Source organism: Vulpes lagopus, chromosome 1 (assembly GCF_018345385.1).
Source record: "Vulpes lagopus strain Blue_001 chromosome 1, ASM1834538v1, whole genome shotgun sequence".
Classification (NCBI taxonomy): domain Eukaryota; kingdom Metazoa; phylum Chordata; class Mammalia; order Carnivora; family Canidae; genus Vulpes; species Vulpes lagopus.
In genome coordinates, this window is record NC_054824.1 from 107,371,344 (window position 1) to 107,390,962 (window position 19,619).

Below are 19,619 nucleotides of genomic sequence, written 5' to 3' on the forward strand. Positions count from 1 at the left end.
ACGTATGTGATCTTGAGCAGCATTTGAGGTTCTAACCCGTTGTGTTCTCCTATTGGCAGTGGGGATGTTTACTGATGACTCAATGGCGAACCGGTCTTCATAAAGCCTATTAGTCGAGAGAAACGCTGTTGTTGCTCAGCTAGCAGAATGTGTTGAAGATACCAGTGGTTTACCATGTCTCCCCTAAAACCAATGGTACTTTGAAGCCTAGAACCTTTTTCTGTGTGGGCACTCAAGTCCCTTGTCCTGTACAATTTCCGGAGGGGATGGGAGTCTCTGGGCTGAGCGCCAAACCTTGATCTTCCCAGTGGTTCATGGTTTGGAAGCTGACTACAGTGCCCCTCCTAGTCTCTCTGGTGTGAAAAGGAATCAAACCTGTCCCTGGGTGAGACCTGCACCATGCTGACAGGCAAGGAAGGCACAATGGAGGATTTCGTACAGTCCCTGGTATCATCCTTCCAGGACAGAAACCTCTCAAACATCCCAGTCATTTCCTGCATATACCAGGTGTTTACCACAGCCCAGCAGGTCCTGGGCCAGCAGTTCCACAGGTGAGTGACCACACCATGCACAGCACAGGGGGTGAGGCTCGCCTCTACTACAGGTATGTTTTGGGAATGTCCCTGAACCTCTCCAAGCTCCCTTTTCCTCTTCTGAAAAGTGGTGTGGTAAGAGGATGGACCTCATGGGGCTCCTATGGGAAATCCTTGGAGAAAACATGGCATAGATTTATCTGGTGCATGGCTCTGTAGAAAGGGCTGCTGGGCATCTTCATGTGCAGCAGTTCTCTCTCCCCAGCGAAGAAGCTCTCCACATCAACCCTCATGGGCCTGTGGCACTCCAGGGTTTACAGAAGCACTTTGGGAGACTACAGGTATTGTGGCCAGGGAGGGACTTTCAGAGCTATGGATCTCACAGATCTCTTGATTTACATTGGGAGGGCTTCATTTTGGGGACTTCCTGTGAAGAGGCAAATGAATCAAAGGGAGCTGCAGATGGGGTCCCAAGCCCTCTGGGAAGCAGAGCACGGTCTGGGCTGATTTGGTGCCTCAAACATCCATCCCTTCAGGTGTCCCATCTTGCTCTGCCTGCCCCTCTCCATATGCCTCTGCTGACCACCACACCTGGGGCCAAGAACAGAAGCTGTGGTGAGCACACCGCTCACCAATCTGCAGCAAACCTAAGCTCTGACACTGGTCTGCATAGAGGATGGAGTAGATGAGGCCCTTGGCCATGGAGAGAAGAGGATAAGTAGAAAAACCAGACTCATACAGGTTTCTTGGATGACCAGACCTTTCACTGCAAGGACAGCTACAGAGGGGTTGGAAGTCATGCTGGGGGCATTCTCTGGGACCCACACAGAAAGAATGGTGCTGTGGGAGTAGCATGTGGAAGGAAATGCCAGGCCTCTGACGCTGCTCCACATGTGACTCTCCCCAGTACCCTCTCCCCCATCTTGGGTACCTGGCCTGACCAGAAACTTCAGGACACCTGGCAGTCCCTGCACTGTGCCTGTTTTGAAGTAAAGGGGGCCTGTGTGCACATGAAGTTGCATGACTGGGACCTGAAGTGCCACGCCCCCTTATCCTGATGCAGTGGGAACTTCTGCAGCTCACTGAGGAGAGGCAGAGGACAAGGGGTACTGCAGGCTGGGAAGACTCTCTGGGATGGGGTTCAGGGGCTGGGTGTTCCTTTAATGGCCATGGGATCTGTCCTGGTTTTGGAAGGGCACGGGGCAAGTCAGTCATGTGGATGAACATTTCTCTTTCTCTTGTGCCGGTGCCAGCTCCACAGCTCCTTCCAGCTGCAGAGCCAGAGAAAGGGCCTCGGATGGAGCTAGCGACACCCCTAGCTCATTTCAACCATCACCGCAAGCGTCAGAGCCAGCATCACTTCCATCAGCTGTTCCAGATCTGGAACGAGGGCTCACGTCTTCTTCTGCATGTGCGCCAGGTCCTGAGCTGCAGTCAGTTTGACCACCACCTTTCCTGGGAATTGTAACTCCAGCCCTAAACATAGAGACGGAGCCACCTCCAGCCCCAGAGGCTATCTGCCACTGGTGCATAGCCCCTGAGCACCAGCTGCATGAGGAGAAGCCTGGCCTCACGGACTTCCCTCCCACGCTGGTGGCAAAGCAATTGCCATCCAAAGATGCGGTGACCAGCTGGCCCTCAGGGCGGGACTGGGGCAGGCTTTTTCTTCTGCTGTCTTCTGCCCCAGATCTGCCTTTCCCTGATGTGGGCTCGTATGGCCGGGGTCCAAGTCTCAGCTCTATCACTTACCAACCACATCAACCTGTCCAGTTCCTCAAACTCAAGCTTTCACTGTCCAGTTGCAGACTGTGGTGATAGACCCTGGGAAGAACTGATGCAGAGTTCCTATGTCGATTAAATGAGCCAGAACGGATAGGCGAATGGGCAGGCCCTGGTTCCTTGGGTGGGGGAGGGCAACTGACTATGTGTGGCCAAGCCCATGGGTCGCCCACTCATCTGCCTTGGAGGCCGAGCACCCTTGCATTTATTAGGCATCTGATGTGTGCTGAAGTACAGGGCAGGCAGACAAACCATGGTTGTAGCTATCCTGTGAGAATGTGCAGCTGAAAGAGGAGTAGGACCAGAGGCATGAACAGTTGGAGGGGAAGATGCCCTCTCTGAGGAGCCACCTTGAACTGCCACCTGGAGCTTGAAGTTAGTGAGGATGATCAGGGTGCAAATGCCCTCCTTCCTTCCCTGCCAGTATCTGCTCCTGGCTCATCTTGTGCTGGGTATAATGCTGAGTGAAGTAAGTCCATTGGGGAAGGACAATCATCATATGGTTTCACTCATACACGGAATGTAAGAAATAAAAGGGATGATGAAGGAAAGGAGGGAAAATGAGTGGAAAAAATAGAGAGGGTGACAAACCGTGAGAGACTCCTAACTCTGGGAAACGAACAAAGGGTTGCAGAAGGGGAGGTGGGTGGGGGGATGGGGTGACTGGGTGACAGGCACTGAGGAGGGCACTTGACGGAATGAGCACTGGATGTGATACTGTATGTTGACAAATCAAATGTCAATTAAAAAAAAAGAAAGCTGCCTTCAAGGAATGTTTGTTTCTCAGAGTTCAGTATTTCCATTGCGCTTCTACACCTACTCTTGAGATAGGTGCTAGCTGAAACCGGTCTCCAAGGAACATTTGTTTCTGAGAGTTAAGGAGAGTGTTTTTCTTTTTTCTTTTTTTCTTTTTTTTAGGAGAGTGTTTTTCAAATGTGCTTCCATACCTACTTTTGAGAGAGGTTCTAGCCCCCTTATGTGAGGCGCTAGTTGAAAGCTGCATTTCAAGGAAAGCTTGTATATCAGAGTTTAGGATGGTGAATTTCCATTGGGCTTCCAAACCTACTGTTCTATAGGTTCTACTTCCTAATATGAGAGGCTAGTTGAAAGGTGCATTCAGGGAACGCTTGCTTCTCAGAGTTATGTACAGCACATTTCCAATGTACAAACACACTTACTGTAGAGATAGATTCTGACTCCCTTATGTGAGGAGCTAGTTGAAAGGCACTTTCAAGGAACGCTTTTTCCCCTAGAGCTCAGGATATCGCATAGCCATTGCAACCTCACGCATCCTATTCAGAATGGTTCTAACTCCTTTGTGTGGGAGGCTATTTGAAAGTTGCCCACGACGAACACTTGTTTCTGAGATTGAGCACAGTGCATTTCCGTTTACCCTCCACAGCTACTGTTGAGGTAGGTTCCAACTCGCCTACGTGAGAAGCTAGTTGAAAGCTGCATTCAAGGAAGGCCTGTTTCCCTCCTGCTTAGTATATCGCATATCCATTGCAACTCCACACGCAGTGTTCGGATAGATTTAATTCCATTATGTAGGAGCCTGTTTGAAAGGTGCATTCAAGGAAAGCTTGTGTACCGAGAGTTATTATATCGCGTGTCCATTGCAACGCCATATCTCTGCTCATATGGTCATAACTCCTTTATGTGGGAAGCTAGTTGAAAGCCGCATACAACGAATGCTTGTTTCTCAGGGTTAAGTACAACGCATTTCCATTGCGCCACCACAAATTCTGTTGAGATAGGTCCTAACTTTCTTATGTGAGGAGCTAGTTGAGAGCTGCATTCAAGGAACGCTTCTTTGTCTAGAAATAAGTATCACATTTCCATTGACCTCCACGCCTACTGATGAGGTAGGTTTCTTATGTGAGAGGCTAGTTAAAAGATGCATTCAGGAATCGCTTATTACCCAGAGATGTGTTCAGCGCGTGTCCACTGCAGCTTGATACCTGCTGTTGAGATAGGTTCTACATCCTTGTGTGAGAGGCTAGTTCAAAGCTACGTTTAAGGAATGCTTTTTTTCTCAGCGATAAGTATGGGGCCTTTCCATTGGGCCTCCAAATCTACTGTTGACGTAGGCTCTAACTTCCTAATGTGATGGGAGGGTGAAAACTGCACTGAAGGAATGCTCTCCTCAGGTAAGTATATCACATTTCCATTCTGCCTCCATACTGACTGTTGAGATACATTTTAACTCCATTATGTGAGAGGCTAGTTGAAGTCTGCATCCAAGGAAGGCCTGTTTCTCACAGTTACGTACCATGATCCCAGTGTGCCTCCATACCTACTTTTGAGAGTTCTTCTACCTCCCTTACGTGAGAGGCTAGTTCAAAGCTCCATTGAAGTGTCACTTATTACCCAGATGTGTGTATGGTGCATTTCAACTGCATTACTGACACACTGTTGAGAGAGGATTTAACTCCATAATTTGAGAGACGCATTTCCATCAGGACTCCAGAGGTACTGTGAAGTAGGTTCTGACTCCCTAATGTGAGAGGGTACTTGAAAGCTGCAAAGAACCCTTGATGCTCAGATGTCAGTATTGCATGTCCATTATGCCTCCACAGCTAGTTTGAGATAAGTTCTAACTCTCTTATGTGAGAGGCTAGTTGAAAGGTGAATTCAGGATATTCACCGTCACCTCCCATTCTCCTCAGAGATCCAGTATCCTCTTACCTGTCCTTCCATTAGAAAATCATTTTCATGAATGGCTGCCCCTTGTCAGAAAGCCCCTTGGCTGTACGGAAATGGCTTCCCTGGCAGAGGCCAGCTCCTTGTGTTTCTGAGAGAAAGTGGAAGCCTTTGTTTGGGGGGTATGACACTGAACTGCCATGGAATTCACTGGGGGCTTGTTTGTACAGGGTGTTCCCAGATGACGATGTTCACCATGCCAGCCAGTAACCCTTAAGCTCCTGATCAGGAAGTGGGGACTGGGTGTGAGAGCTGAGCAGTGTCTGATCCTCCTCCTCCTCCCCTCCTCCTTTTCTTCTTCTTCTTCTTCTTCTTCTTCTTCTTCTTCTTCTTCTTCTTCTTCTTTTTTTTTTTTTATTTTTTTATTTTTATTTTTTTTCTTCTTCTTCTTCTTCTTCTTCTTCTTCTTCTTCTTCTTCTTCTTCTTCTTCTTCTTCTTCTTCTCCTCCTCCTCCTCCTCCTTCTTCTTTTCTTCTTCTCCTTCTCCTTTTCTTCTTCTTCTTCAAAAAAATTTTTTTTTTAATTTATGATAGTCACACACAGAGAGAGAGAGAGGCAGAGACACAGGCAGAGGGAGAAGCAGGCTCCATGCACCGGGAGCCCGACGTGGGATTCGATCCCGGGTCTCCAGGATCGCGCCCTGGGCCAAAAGCAGGCGCCAAACCACTGCGCCACCCAGGGATCCCTCCTCCTCCTCCTCCTCCTCCTCCTCCTCCTCCTCCTCCTCCTCCTCCTCCTCCTCCTCCTTCTTCTTCTTCTTCTTCTTCTTCTTCTTTTCTTCTTCTTCTCCTCCTCCTCCTCCTTTTCTTCTTCTTCTTCTTTCTTCTTCTTCTTCTTCTTTCTTCTTTCTTCTTCCTTTTTCTTCTTCTTCTTCTTCTTCTTCTTCTTCTTCTTCTTCTTCTTCTTTTCTTCTTCTCCTTCTCCTTTTCTTCTTCTCCTTCTCCTTTTCTTCTTCTTCTTCTTTCTTCTTTCTTCTTTTTCTTCTTCTTCTTCTTTCTTCTTTCTTCTTACCACCTTATAACCATTTCAGTCCTTTAATTGCTACAGCTGAGTCCACATATGTTTATAAATCATCAGTTTGGGGCAGTGTGTGTGTTGTTCACTTTCTATCCTTGGTGTTTGATAGTTTTCAGAGTACAAATCTTTTGCCCCTTTGGTGAGGTTTATTCCCATGTATCTTATTACTTTGGGGGCAGGTTTATTTTTTTTTCCTTAAAAAGAGTATATTGAATATTTAATTTTTTCTTTTCCAGCATTTTTTAAAGTATTTTTTTATTGAGGTTTGATTTGCCAACATATAACACCCAGTGCTCATCCCATCAAATGCCCTCCTTAGTGCTCGTCACCTGTTACCCCAAGTCCCTCCCAACCTCCCCTTCCTCAACCCTTTGTTTGTTTCCCAGGGTTAGGAGTCTCTCACCATTTGTCTCTCCCTAGAATTTTTCCAACTCATTTTTCCTCCTTTCCTTTATCATCCCTTTCAGTATTTTTCATATTCCCTATATGAAGGAGACCATATAATGTTTGTCCTCCGATTGGCTTACTTCACTCAGCATAATACGCTCCAGTTCCATCCACGTTGAAGCAAATGGTGGGTATTCGTCCTTTCTCATGGCTGAGTAATATTCCATTGTATACATAAACCACATCTTTTTTTTTAATAAATTAATTTTTTATTGGTGTTCAATTTACCAACATACAGAATAACACCCAGCGCTCATCCCAAGTGTCCCCCTCAGTGCCCGTCACCCATTCACCCCCACCCCCTGCCCTCCTCCCCTTCCACCACCCCTAGTTCATTTCCCAGAGTTAGGAGTCTTTATGTTCTGTCTCCCTTCCTGATATTTCCCAACATTTCTTCTCCCTTCCCTTATATTCCCTTTCACTATTATTTATATTCCCCAAATGAATGAGAACATACACTGTTTGTCCTTCTCCGATTGACTTATTTCACTCAGCATAATACCCTCCAGTTCCATCCACGTTGAAGCAAATGGTGGGTATTTGTCGTTTCTAATGGCTGAGTAATATTCCATTGTATACATAGACCACATCTTCTTTATCCATTCATCTTTCGATGGACACCGAGGCTCCTTCCACAGTTTGGCTATTGTGGACATTGCTGCTAGAAACATCGGGGTGCAGGTGTCCCGACGTTTCATTGCATCTGAATCTTTGGGGTAAATCCCCAACAGTGCAATTGCTGGGTCGTAGGGCAGGTCTATTTTTAACTCTTTGAGGAAACTCCACACAGTTTTCCAGAGTGGCTGCACCAGTTCACATTCCCACCAACAGTGCAAGAGGGTTCCCTTTTCTCCGCATCCTCTCCAACATTTGTGGTTTCCTGCCTTGTTAATTTTCCCCATTCTCACTGGTGTGAGGTGGTATCTCATTGTGGTTTTGATTTGTATTTCCCTGATGGCCAGTGACGAGGAGCATTTTCTCATGTGCTTGTTGTCCTTGTGTAGGTCTTCTTTGGTGAAATCTCTGTTCATGTCTTCTGTCCATTTCATGATTGGATTTTTTGTTTCTTGGGTGTTGAGTTTAATAAGTTCTTTATAGATCTTGGAAACTAGCCCTTTATCTGATCTGTCATTTGCAGATGTCTTCTCCCATTCTGTAGGTTGTCTTTTAGTTTTGTTGACTGTTTCTTTTGCTGTGCAAAAGCTTCTTATCTTGATGAAGTCCCAATAGTTCATTTTTGCTTTTGTTTCTTTTGCCTTCCTTAAATGTATCTTGTAAGAAGTTACTGTGGCCGAGTTCAAAAAGGGTGTTGCCTGTGTTCTCCTCTAGGATTTTGATGGAATCTTGTCTCACATTTAGATCTTTCATCCATTTTGAGTTTATCTTTGTGTATGGTGAAAGAGAGTGGTCTAGTTTCATTCTTCTGCCTGTGGCTGTCCAATTTTCCCAGCACCATTTATTGAAGAGACTGTCCTTTTTCCAGTGGATAGTCTTTACTCCTTTGTCGAATATTAGTTGACCATAGAGTTGAGGGTCTACTTCTGGATTCTCTATTCTGTTCCATTGATCTATGTGTCTGTTTTTGTGCCAGTACCACACTGTCTTGATGATCACAGCTTTGTAGTATGACCTGAAATCTGGCATTGTGATGCCCCCAGCTATGGTTTTCCTTTTCAGTATTCCCCTGGCTATTCGGGGTCTTTTCTGATTCCACACAAATCTTAAGATAATTTGTTCCAACTCTGTGAAGAAAGTCCATGGTATTTTGATAGGGATTGCATTAAATGTGTAAATTGCCCCGGGTAACATTGACATTTTTACAATATTAATTCTTCCAATCCATGAGCATGGAATATTTCCCCATCTCTTTGTGTCTTCCTCAATCTCTTTCAGAAGTGTCCTGTAGTTTTTAGGGTATAGATCCTTTACCTCTTTGGTTAGGTTTATTACTATGTACCCTATGCTTTTGGGTGCAATTGTAAATGGGATTAACTCCCTTAATTTCTCTTTCTTCAGTCTCCTTGTCAGTGTATAGAAATGCCACTGATTTCTGGGCATTGGTTTTGTATCCTGCCACTTTGCTGAATTGCTGTATGAGTTCTAGCAATCTTGGGGTGGAGTCTTTTGGGTTTTCTATGTACAGTATCATGTCATCTGCAAAGAGGGAGAGTTTGGTTTTTTCTTTGCCAATTTGAATGCCTCTTATTTCTTTTTGTTGTCTGATTGCTGAGGCTAGGACTTCTAGTACTATGTTGACTAACATTGGTGAGAGTGGGCATCCCTGTTGTGTTCCTGATCTTAGGGGGAAAGACTCTCACTGTTTCACCATTGAGAATGATATTCACTTTGGACTTTTCATAGATGGCTTTTAAGATACTGAGGAAAGTCCCTGTATCCCTACACTCTGAAGAGTTTTGATCAGGAATGGAGGCAGTATTTTGTCAAATGCTTTTTCTGCATCTATTGAGAGGACCACACGGTTCTTGTCTTTTCTCTTGTTGATATGATCTATCATGTCGATTGTTTTATGAGTGTTGAACCACTCTTGCATTCCGGGAATAAATCCCACTTGGTCATGGTGAATAATCTTCTTAATGTACTGTTGGATCCTATTGGCTAGTCTCTTGTGAGAATTTTTGCATCTGTGTTCATCAGGGTTATTGGTCTATAATTGTCCTTTTTGGTGGGGTCTTTGTCTGGTTTGGGGATCAAAGTGATGCTGGCTCATAAAACGAGTTTGGAAGTGTTGTGTCCTTTTCTACTCTGTGGAACAGCTTTAGTAGAATAGGTATTGTTTCTCCTTTAAATGTTTGGTAGAATTCCCCTGGGAAGCCATCTGGCCCTGGACTTTGGTGTCTTGGAAGGTTTTTGGTGACTGCTTCAAATTTCTCGATTGTTATTGGCCTGTTCAGGTTTTCTATTTCTTCCTGTTCCAGTTTTGGTAATTTGTGGTTTTCCAGAAATGCATCCATTTTTTTTCTAAATTGTCTGATTTATTGGCGTTTAGCTGCTCGTAATATGTTTTTAAAATCACTTGTATTTCCTTGGTATTGGTTGTGATCTCTCCTCTTTCATTCATGATTTTATTAATTTGAGTCTTTTTTCTTTTTCATAGGGCGGGCTAGGGGTTTATCTATCTTATTAATTTTTTCAAGGAACCAACTCCTGGTTTTGTTGATCTGTTCTACAGTTCTTCTGGTCTCTATTTCATTGAGTTCTGCTCAAATCATTATTATCTCCCTTCTTCTGCTTGGTGTAGGTTTTATTTCCTGTTCTTTCTCCAGTTCCTATAGGTGTGAGGTTAGCTTGTGTATTTGAGTCTTTTCCAATTTTTTGAGGGATGCTTGTATTGTGATGTATTTCCCTCTTAGGACTGCTTTTGCTGTATCCCAAAGATTTTGAACAGCTGTATCTTCATTTTCATTAGTTTCCATGAATCTTTTTAATTCCTCTCTAATTTCCTGGTTGACCTGTTCATCTTTTAGTAGGACGCTCTTTAACCTCCACGTGTCTGAGTTTCTTACAAATTTCTTCTTGTGATTGAGTTCAAGTTTCAAAGCACTGTGGTCTGAAAATCTGCAGAGGACAATCCCAATCTTTTGGTATTGGTTGAGACCTGATTTGTGACCCAGTATGTGTTCTATCCTAGGGAAAGTTCCATGTGCACTTGAGAAGAATGTGTATTCAGTTGCATTTGGATGGAAAGTTCTGTATATATCTGTGAGATCCATCTGGTCCAGTGTATCATTTAAGCCCCTTGTTTCTTTGGTGATGTTGTGCTTGGAATATCTGTCATTTGCAGAAAGTGCCGTGTTGAAATCTACTACTAATGTATTATTATCTAAGTGTCTTTACTTTGGCTATTAATTGATTGATATACTTGGCAGCTCCCACATTAGGGGCATAAATATTCATGATTGTTAGGTCTTCTTGTTGGATAGACCCTTTAAGTATGACACAGTGTCCCTCTTCATCTCTTACTACAGTCTTTAGGATAAACTTTATCTGATATGAAGATCGATACCACAGCTTTCTTTTGAGGACCATTTGAATGGTAAATAGTTCTCCACCCCTTCATTTTCAAGCTGGAGGTGTCCTTAGGTCTCAAATGAGTCTCTTGTAGACAGCAAATAGATGGGTCTTGCTTTTATATCCAGTGTGATACCCTGCATCTTTTGATGGGATCATTTAGCCCATTCATGTTCAAAGATGTGAATTTAGTGTCATCCTAATACCTATTCAGTCCCTGTTTCTGTGGGCTCCCTCTTTCTTTTATAGGGTCCCCTTTAATATTTCTTGCAGAGCCAGCTTTGTGATCACATATTCTTCCAGTTTCTGCCTATATTGGAAGCTCTTTATCTCTCCTTCTATTCTGAATGAGAGCTTTGCTGGATAAAGTATTCTTGGCAGCATGTTCTTCTCATTTAGTACCCTGAATATATCCTGCCAGCCCTTCTGGCCTGCTAGGTCTCTTTGGAGAGGTCTGCTATAATTTGATACTTCTCCCATATTAGTTAAACATCTCTTGTCTCTTGCTGCTTTTAAGGATTTTCTCTTTACCATGGAATTTGCAAGTTTCACTATTAAATGTTGAGGTGTTGAATGGTTTTTATGACTTTTTTTGGTGGGGTCATCTCTATCTCTTGGTTCTGAATGCCTGTTTGGGATTCAGATTTGGGAAGTTCTCATCTATGATTTGTTCAAATATACTTTGTGGCCCTCTCTCCCTCTTGGCCTCTTCTGGAACCCCAATGATAAATTCTTCCTTCTGAGGCTATCATTTATTTCCCTAAGCCTTTCCTCATGGGCTTTTGTTTTTCTCTTTTTCCCTCAGCTTCCTTCCTTACCATCAACTTGCCTTCTATGTCACTCACTCTTGCTTCCACCTCATTAACCCTTATTGTTAGCACCTCCAGTTTGGCTTGCATCTCATTTGACTGATTTTTAATTTTGACCTGATTAAATCTAAATTCTGCAGTCATGAAGTTTCTAGAATCCTTTATGCTTTTTTTCCAGAGCCACCAGTAGCTTTATAATTGTGCTTCTAAATTGGCTTTCTGACATTGAATTGTAATCCATATGCTGTAGCCCTGTGGCAGACAGTACTGTTTCTGATTCTTTTTTTTGTGGGAAGTTCTTCCTTCTAGTCATTTTGCTCAGTGCAGAGTGGCTGTATGAGCCGGCCGAGTCAAGAATATCAACCATGATCTAAGTAAATACACCCTAGATGATTCTGAAAAGGTCAGAGACAAGAAAATAAAAAAAAGAGGATCAGAACAAAATAAATCAAAAGAACCACTAAAGTGAAAAGCATATTTTAAAACAAGGTAGTAAAAAATAAAAGGCCAAAAACCCCCAAAAAGAAGAAAAAAGAAAGGAAAAAAGGAAAAAAAGTAAAGATAAGGGAAAAAAAGGAAAAAGGGGGGTGCTGGGAGATCGTGGTGGTGAAGAAGTGGTAGTGGAGGGAGAAGGTAGTCTACCTGAGGGGTCCTAGAGGGTGATCCTCTTGGTTCTGAGGGTATTTTGTTCTCTATGTTAGAAGATGCTCAGTCCCAAATTTATATAAACCAATACTGGTAGAAAGCCCCAACGTTGACCACCAAAACATAAACAAGATAAAAGGGGGGCAGAATGGGAATGAAGAGAGAATATAATCTCACCGAATGAACCAGCCCGGTATACTACTTGGTTCTGGGTGCATGCTGGTCATGTTTTAGAAAGTATTAACTTCCGCCATTGTAGAACAAAACGAGACAGAAAATATACAAAAAACACAAAACAAAAACCCGTATTTCTTATATCTCCCAAAATTAAATTGAATATGTTGAAGGGAATCCAGAAGTGAAAAATATATCTAAGATGTGTAATTGCAGAAATATGAAAGTTCAAAAGGAAGAAACTTAAAAATGAAGAGGTGGTAAAATATTACAGTTAAAGTTGGAAAAGAGAAAAAATACTGGAAAATTTTAGTCTGATATAAAAACAAGTTGTACTGGGAAAAGGGGAAAAAAGGGGGGGGTACCCTCTAGTTCTATATACTATAAATCCCTCGACTCCTCCCGGAGCTTTCCAGCGCTGCTCGGTCTAGGACTTGCTCTTCCTCGTCCTTCCAGCTGGTCTCTGCGGGAGGGGCTTACTGTGCCGATTCTCAGGTGTGTGCACCTGGGGGAGATTCCCCCCCTAACCGGGTGCCGGCTCAGTGGGAGCTGTTTACCCAGTGAATCCCCTGTCCCCTGGCAGCCCCGCCCCTTCCAGGCACAGGGTGACACCAGGAGGAACACCACCACCTGCCCTGGCCATGTCTCCAGCCCTGGAGTCAGCTCCCCGCGGGTAACTACCCTAGTCTCCCAGTCCGCACTGGCCTGGATGCTCCGGTGGCGGGGGTGCTGACCTGCACAGCTCAGGGGCGTCCAGCGGCAGGAGAGTCCTCCCTGTCCTGTGCCCTCCCCGCCTCTGCCCGTCCTGGGGGAAGCGCAGGATGGTGGGCTGTGTCCCGGCGCCCTGGGATCCGGGGCCTGTGCTGTTGGAATCGCGTTCCCGGGGCCTCCGAAGGCGGCAGGGTGCAGCCCCTTCCGTCGGGAGCCGCCGCCTGACCACCCGGCTTCTCCCCGAGGCCCCGCCAGGCGCGCTCCAGCCCTTTACGGAGCTTGGCTGCGGTGTGGTGCGCTCTCCCCCGGGCGCCCCTCTTCTGCTAGTGACCTCGGGAATCTGGAGGCCCCACTGCCCCTCCTGCAGTTCTGTCTGCCCAATTTCCCTGCTGAGCGCTTTTCCATCAGGGAAACCTTGTTGCGGATTTTTAAAGTTCTGCTGCTCCTGGGCTGGGCTCTCCCGTCATGGAGGCTCTGCTTTAGCCTGGCTCCACGTGGGGCCCCTCTCTACTTGATTATTTTTTATTTATTTAATTTATTTTTCCGCCTTCCTGCCTTGTTAGAAGCGAAAACCCTTCTGTCTGTAGCGTTCCAGGTGTTCATGCTTTTTTTTTTTTCTTTTAAAGATTTTATTTTAGACACAGAGAGAGAAAGACACACAGAGAGAAAGGCAGAGATGTCAGAGGGAGAAGCAGGCTCCAGGCAGGGAACCTGATGTGGGACTCCATCCTGCCACTGCAGATCATGCCCTGAGCCAGGGGCAGATGCTCAACCGCTGAGCCACCCAGGCGTCCCCAGGTGTTCTTGCTTTAAATCTCAGGTGGAATTCGTAGGTGTTCAGGATGGTTTGAGTCACCTAGGTAAGTTGGGGGGCCGGGTGACTTGGGGACCCTCCTCCCCTGCCATCCTGCCCCACCCTCCCCTCCCCTGAATGCAGCTTTTGGTTAGTCCCTCACATAAGGGAGTTAGAACATCTCTCAAAAAGCAGCTACGGAGGCAGATTGGAAATATGCTGGGCATAACTGTGAGAAACAAGCATTCCTTGAATGCAGCTTTCCAGTAGCCCCTCAGATAAGGGAGTTAGAACCTTCTTAACAGTAGGTGTGGAGGCACTTTTCTGTAAATGCGCTGCACTGAATTCTGAGAAACCAGAAGCACGGTCACCAAGGGTATCCAGGCATGGTTAAAGTGCCACCTTCCAAAGGCAGATCAGGTTGGGGAGCAGCCCTGCAATTGAGAATAATCACGATATATTTTGAGATCTCTCAGACACTCTGCAGTCTATCACCAGAGGCTCTCCAAGGTGAACGGCCAGGGTAAACCAAGCCACCCTGCTCTGTAAGCCTGTTTCTCGCCATGAACACCAGACTGAAACACTGGGTAAGTAGACTGATGAGCGTCCAGCTACCTGGTTACTTCTACTGCCTGCAAATTCCCACCTTGGGCCCTGGAGAGGGACTCCAGCTTCTGTGGTTCAGCAGAGACTTCTGGGAGAATAGTGAGGATCTGAAGCACAAGTTCTTCAGAAGGAAAGAATCCATCTAGAATTTTACTGGGAGGTGTCACTTCAAATGCCTTCAGGGGGCTCCTGGGTGGCTTAGTTGGTTGAGTGTCTGTCTTCAGCTCAGGTTATGATTCCAGGGTCCTGGGATCGAGCCCTCTATTGGGCTCCCTGCTCAAGGGGGAGCCTGCTTCTCTCTCTCTGTCCCTTCCCCTGCTCATGCCCATTCTCTCTCTCAAGTAAATAAAATCTTAAAAAAAAAAGCCTTCTGAAACAGACTACTGTCAGTAGGTAACATTTGGTTGCCCAATAAATTGGCCCAAATACCTTAATTATTAAGTGATACCTTCCATCAAGTTTACTGAATGTTGGCAGGAAAAAAAATCTCTTACTAAAGAACTCATGTTGTTTTTTATTTATTTATTTATTTATTTATTTATTTATTTATTTATTTATTTATATTTTATTTATTTATCCATGATAGACATAGAGAAAGAGAGAGAGAGAGGCAGAGACACAGGCAGGGGGAGAAGCAGGCTCCATGCCGGGAGCCTGACGCGGGACTCGATCCCAGGACTCCAGGATCACGCCCCGGGCCAAAGGCAGGCGCTGAACTGCTGAGCCACCCAGGGATCCCCATGTTGTTTACCTTTTAAAAAACCATTATAAAAATTGTTAATACTGGAATGAACATGTTAGAAAATTTAGATAGTCTAGTAAAGGCGAACTCTCCGCCTACCTTGGTCCAGAGGTCCCGTGGTTCAGCTAGTGTTACAGGTTCCCATGCACACAAGCAGGATAACCCGTGCAGGATCCTAGCTCAGTGTTGGCTGTTGCTGTTGTAAGAAAACAGGACATCTGGGCTATGGCAGCTCTGTAGCAGTCTAGGTGGCCCAGGGCATCATCCTCTGCCCTGCTATTCTCAGAAGTGTCTTCTTGTCCATTGCTATTTGTCACTACTTAGCTACAGATGGCTGCCATTGCTCCGGGTTGCATATGACAGCATTCAGAGCCAAAGGGAAGGATGGGTCCTTTCCTCAGAAGGCCTCTCTTTTGGAGCTTAGCTTGAGGGGATGCTAAGATAGCCAGGGTCTGGCATATTTGACCTTTGCTGGCGTCAGCCCTGGCAGGAAGTGGCTGCTACTTAAAGTCAACTTTGTAACTAAAGTTGTAATAATCCTTATAAAATCCTCACCAAACTTTAGCACAGTTAAAAGGACATGTAAAATCCTAATAGAGATGTATGGAAGTGTAGGGTTTTATCCTCTAAAAAAGGAAATGAAAAGTTATGGAGGTGCTCTAAGGAGGGTGGAGGCAAGAGCGAAGATGTGGCAGCTGGGACAGTCAGTTGTGGGCACAGCTCCAAGCGCAGTGATACCGCAGACAAGGGTTGAGGCCATTCCCTGGTTTGTGGAGAGCTCTCAACCAGCAGTGGGCACAAAGCGTCAGTCCTGGGGGGACGCCACCAGGCAGGGGTGTGAGACTCTTCCTACAGGGTCCTGCACAGTGATGAGGTGGGCATGTGTACTTCCTTCTCTCAAGCTTCCTTCTGCAGCCTACAGTGAGACTTCCAAGTCTCCTTCATATAAATTTTACTTATTTCTTTATACATATATTCCTGGGTGTTTTGTCTTCCATTATATTCTGTTATTATTTTCTTATGTACAGATGACTGATTTGCATACTGAGTTTGTACTGGTCACATGACTGAATTCTCTTATTGTTTATAAAGGAAATTCTCTTAGAAACTCCCATCAACAAAGAAATCACCGGGATCCCTTGGTGGCGCAGCGGTTTGGCGCCTGCCTTTGGCCCAGGGCGCGATCCTGGAGACCCGGGATGGAATCCCACGTCGGGCTCCTGGTGCATGGAGCCTGCTTCTCCCTCTGCCTATGTCTCTGCCTCTCTCTCTCTCTATCATAAATAAATAAAAATTAAAAAAAAACCCAAAAGCAATGAAATTACCTGTCGGATCCATCTCAGCTCTTCCCTTGTCTACATGCACAGGGCCCATCGGGTAGGCCTCCAGGGCCATACCATAAGACAGCTGTTCCGTAAGCAGGGTACCCTGCTGCTCACTCCAGTGCTTCTCCACTAGTACTATTTGTTCATGGCTTGAGATAGAAATACATCACTATATTAGGGGCACCTGGCTGGCTTGGTCAGGAGAGCACGGGACTCTTGATCTTAAGGTTGTGAGTTCAAGCCCCATGTTCAGAGTAGAGCCTACTTAAAAAAACAATATGTCATTAAATACATATTAACAAGGGCCCATCCATTCCTATGTTATTATTCATATACTCTTGGTATTTGCACCTAAATAAACCAGCCAGCCATGGTCCTTGCCCTCCTGGCGCTTCCAGCTGAATATGTGGAACAGACACTCTACAGAGAATCAATCATTCAGCACAATTACTCGTTAGTCAATAGGCCAGCTTCCCTGATGACCTGGAAGGCAGGTAAGAAAGGTCCTCCTGTGGGAAAGTATTCCCATGAAAGGGAAGAAGTATTGGGAGGCCCATTCCCGGGGGCAGGAAGAGCAAGTGAGGGGGAACCAGGCTGGAATAGAGGGATTAGGACATGTATGGCCCAAGCAGCAGAACAAACTGGCCTTTCTGGATGTTTTAATAAAGACAGTTCCTGGGGCACCTGGGTGGCTCAGTCGGTTGAGTGTCTGCCTTCGGCTCAGGTCATGATCCAAGGGTCCTCGGATCTAGTCTCGCTTTGGGCTCTGCTCATCAGGGAGCCTGCTTCTCCCTCTCCCTTCCAGCCCCCCTGCCCCCTGCTCATGGTTTCTCAAATAAATAAAATCTTTTATTTTTATTTTTATTTTTTAAAAAGATTTATTTATTTATTCATTTATTTATGACATATATATATATATATATAGAGAGAGAGAGAGGCAGAGACACAGGAGGAGGGAGAAGCAGGCTCCATGCCGGGAGCCCGCTGTGGGACTCGATCCCGGGACTCCAGGATTGCGCCCTGGGCCAAAGGCAGGTGCTAAACCGCTAAGCCACCCAGGGATACCCCCCTCCCTTTTTTTTAAAAGACAGTTCCCAAAGAAGTTGCTGAAGAACCAACTTCCAAGACTGAGAATGTGGTGCTCTGCTGAGAGAGGTGACCTCTGCAGAGCCGTGCAGTAGCCCTGCCGCATTGTGCCCTCCCCCATTTTCCCCTCCAGCACGAATTTGGACAATGCTTGTTATGAGCCGTTGAGATGATGACGATGACGGTGTTTCTGGCTCAGCCTCAAAACTTCTTAGGGCCCAAACCTTATGTACAGCAAAACATAAGACTGGATTTCCTTGCCCTGATTCCTACACAAGGGCTGTTTTGTGAGTCAACCACAATATAAGGAGAATCTGGCTGAAACAAGCAGCGCAGTTTCCTGTCCCACCTGAAGTCATAGTAAGAAAGTTGCCTTAGGCTGTGTATGCTAAGCCTGCTTTGAATTAAACACAATCACTTCCAGGCTTCCCTCAAGATTTATCTAGTTTCTCATCATAATAGGTCAACAATTATTGAGTGCTTCCTATGTGGCAGGTAGGGTCTCAAGGGCCCTATATGTACTGTCTCCCTAATTTTCATTGGCTTTATAGAGACAGACCCTTCCTTGGCAGAGAGGCCTTCCTCCTGCTGCAGCCTCCAGGCCCCTAGGAGCGTGTCTGGGGACAGATCGGTGGATGGGTAGTTGCTCTGGCAACAGGACACCTTTAGGTCCTCACAGTCTGGGCAGCTAGCACGTGCAGCAGGCAAGGATGCATCTCTAAGAGGACCAACGCAGTAGTTCGCACTATACGCGAGATGCTGGGAAGTAGATTCCCACTTCAGAACAAGGTTTTCATCAAACCCCTATAAAATATCAAGTATCTCTCATGTTAAATATAAAATTTTAAAAAACTAACACTGAATTGAAAAGGGAGGAAAACCACTTAAGAGAACAAGTTTGTATTTGTGAGTAACAGCCCAATTTAATTCTACAGAGATCCATGTCCCATAAAACATGTATGTCATAAGTATAAAATCATCCCTGAGTTTAACTGAAGACTGAAAACAGATGCCCTCTTACTCTGTCTCATTCCTGACCTAATTAAATCAGTTATGACGCACATTAATCAGCCCTGAATTCTACGGAACTTTAGGTCTTGCCTGCTAAATATCTTGCCTGGCTGAGAAGCAGGACTGTGCATCAGACAGGCTAATCTGTGATCTCAGGGTTGCTTTACAAAGGGACTCTAACTTTTAAAAAGCAGACATATACTGGCGTTACAATTTTTCTAATTACTGCAAGAAGAGTTTCTATTATCTGCAACTAGGCACCCAAGTCAGAAAGACCAAGGCTTGGATCCCAGCCCTGGCCTATAGTCTGAGCCTGAGTTTGCTAATCCACACCAGGCCATTGGGCTATCCTGTGCTCCTGAGGCTCAGCACCATCCACCGATCTGTTCCCAGACATGCTCCCAGGGGCCTGGAGGCTGCAGCAGAAGGCAGGCTCCTGACCCTCTCTCCCACAGGCCTCTCTGCCAAGAAAGGGTCTGTCTCTATAAAGCCGATGGGATTTAAGGGTGACAGTGCATATAGGGCACTTGAGACCCTACCTGCCACATAGGAAGCACTCAATAATTGTTGATCTATTATGGTGAGAAACTAGATAAGAAATCTTGGGGGAAGCCTGGAATGAGGTTTCCTAGGGCTGGTGAGAAGCATGGCTGGGCTTTTGGGTCAGGGCAGTGTGCAGAGAACCTTAGAGAACAACGAATGTGGTCAGTCATATCATACATACATGGGGCTGACCAGTTCTGGGGATGTAGTGGTCAGGAGGGGAATCCAAGCCCGTGGCTACACAGAACTTACATTCTAGAGGGAGACGAGTAACCAGTTAACAAGTATATAAGAAAAAGCAAGCAGTGTGATGTGAGATAGTCAGGGGCTCCCCTGGACACAGTGGTCAGAAAAGCCCCCCCTGGGGAGGGGGGGGAACAAGCCAAGATCTAGGGAAGAGCTTTAAAGCCAAAGGTCCACCAAATGAGAGGGCCTTAGTGACTGAGCCAGAGAACAAAGGCCTTGGGGCTGGTGCAAGTGGTTGGAGAATGGATGAGGCTGCAGATGGAGGCAGAGGCCAGATGACCAATAGCCTCCTAGGCCAACAGAGGAGTGAGTGTGGGCTCAGACCATGTGTATTGTAATTATATATTTAAGCGGGGGAGCCTCGGCTCTGGCCTACATTTTTATAAATGCAACTCTGCCTGCTGGTGGAGAAAGGAGCAC

General features: G+C 45.6%; 1 long non-coding RNA gene across 1 annotated transcript; it reads left to right on the forward strand.

Moving 5' to 3' along the window:
• Window positions 1–608: 608 nt before the first annotated feature.
• Window positions 609–2,815, forward strand: LOC121500459. The gene is made up of 3 exons (XR_005990388.1): window positions 609–874; window positions 1,070–1,639; window positions 1,787–2,815. It is a non-coding gene; the product is annotated as an uncharacterized LOC121500459 (long non-coding RNA).
• Window positions 2,816–19,619: the final 16,804 nt, after the last annotated feature.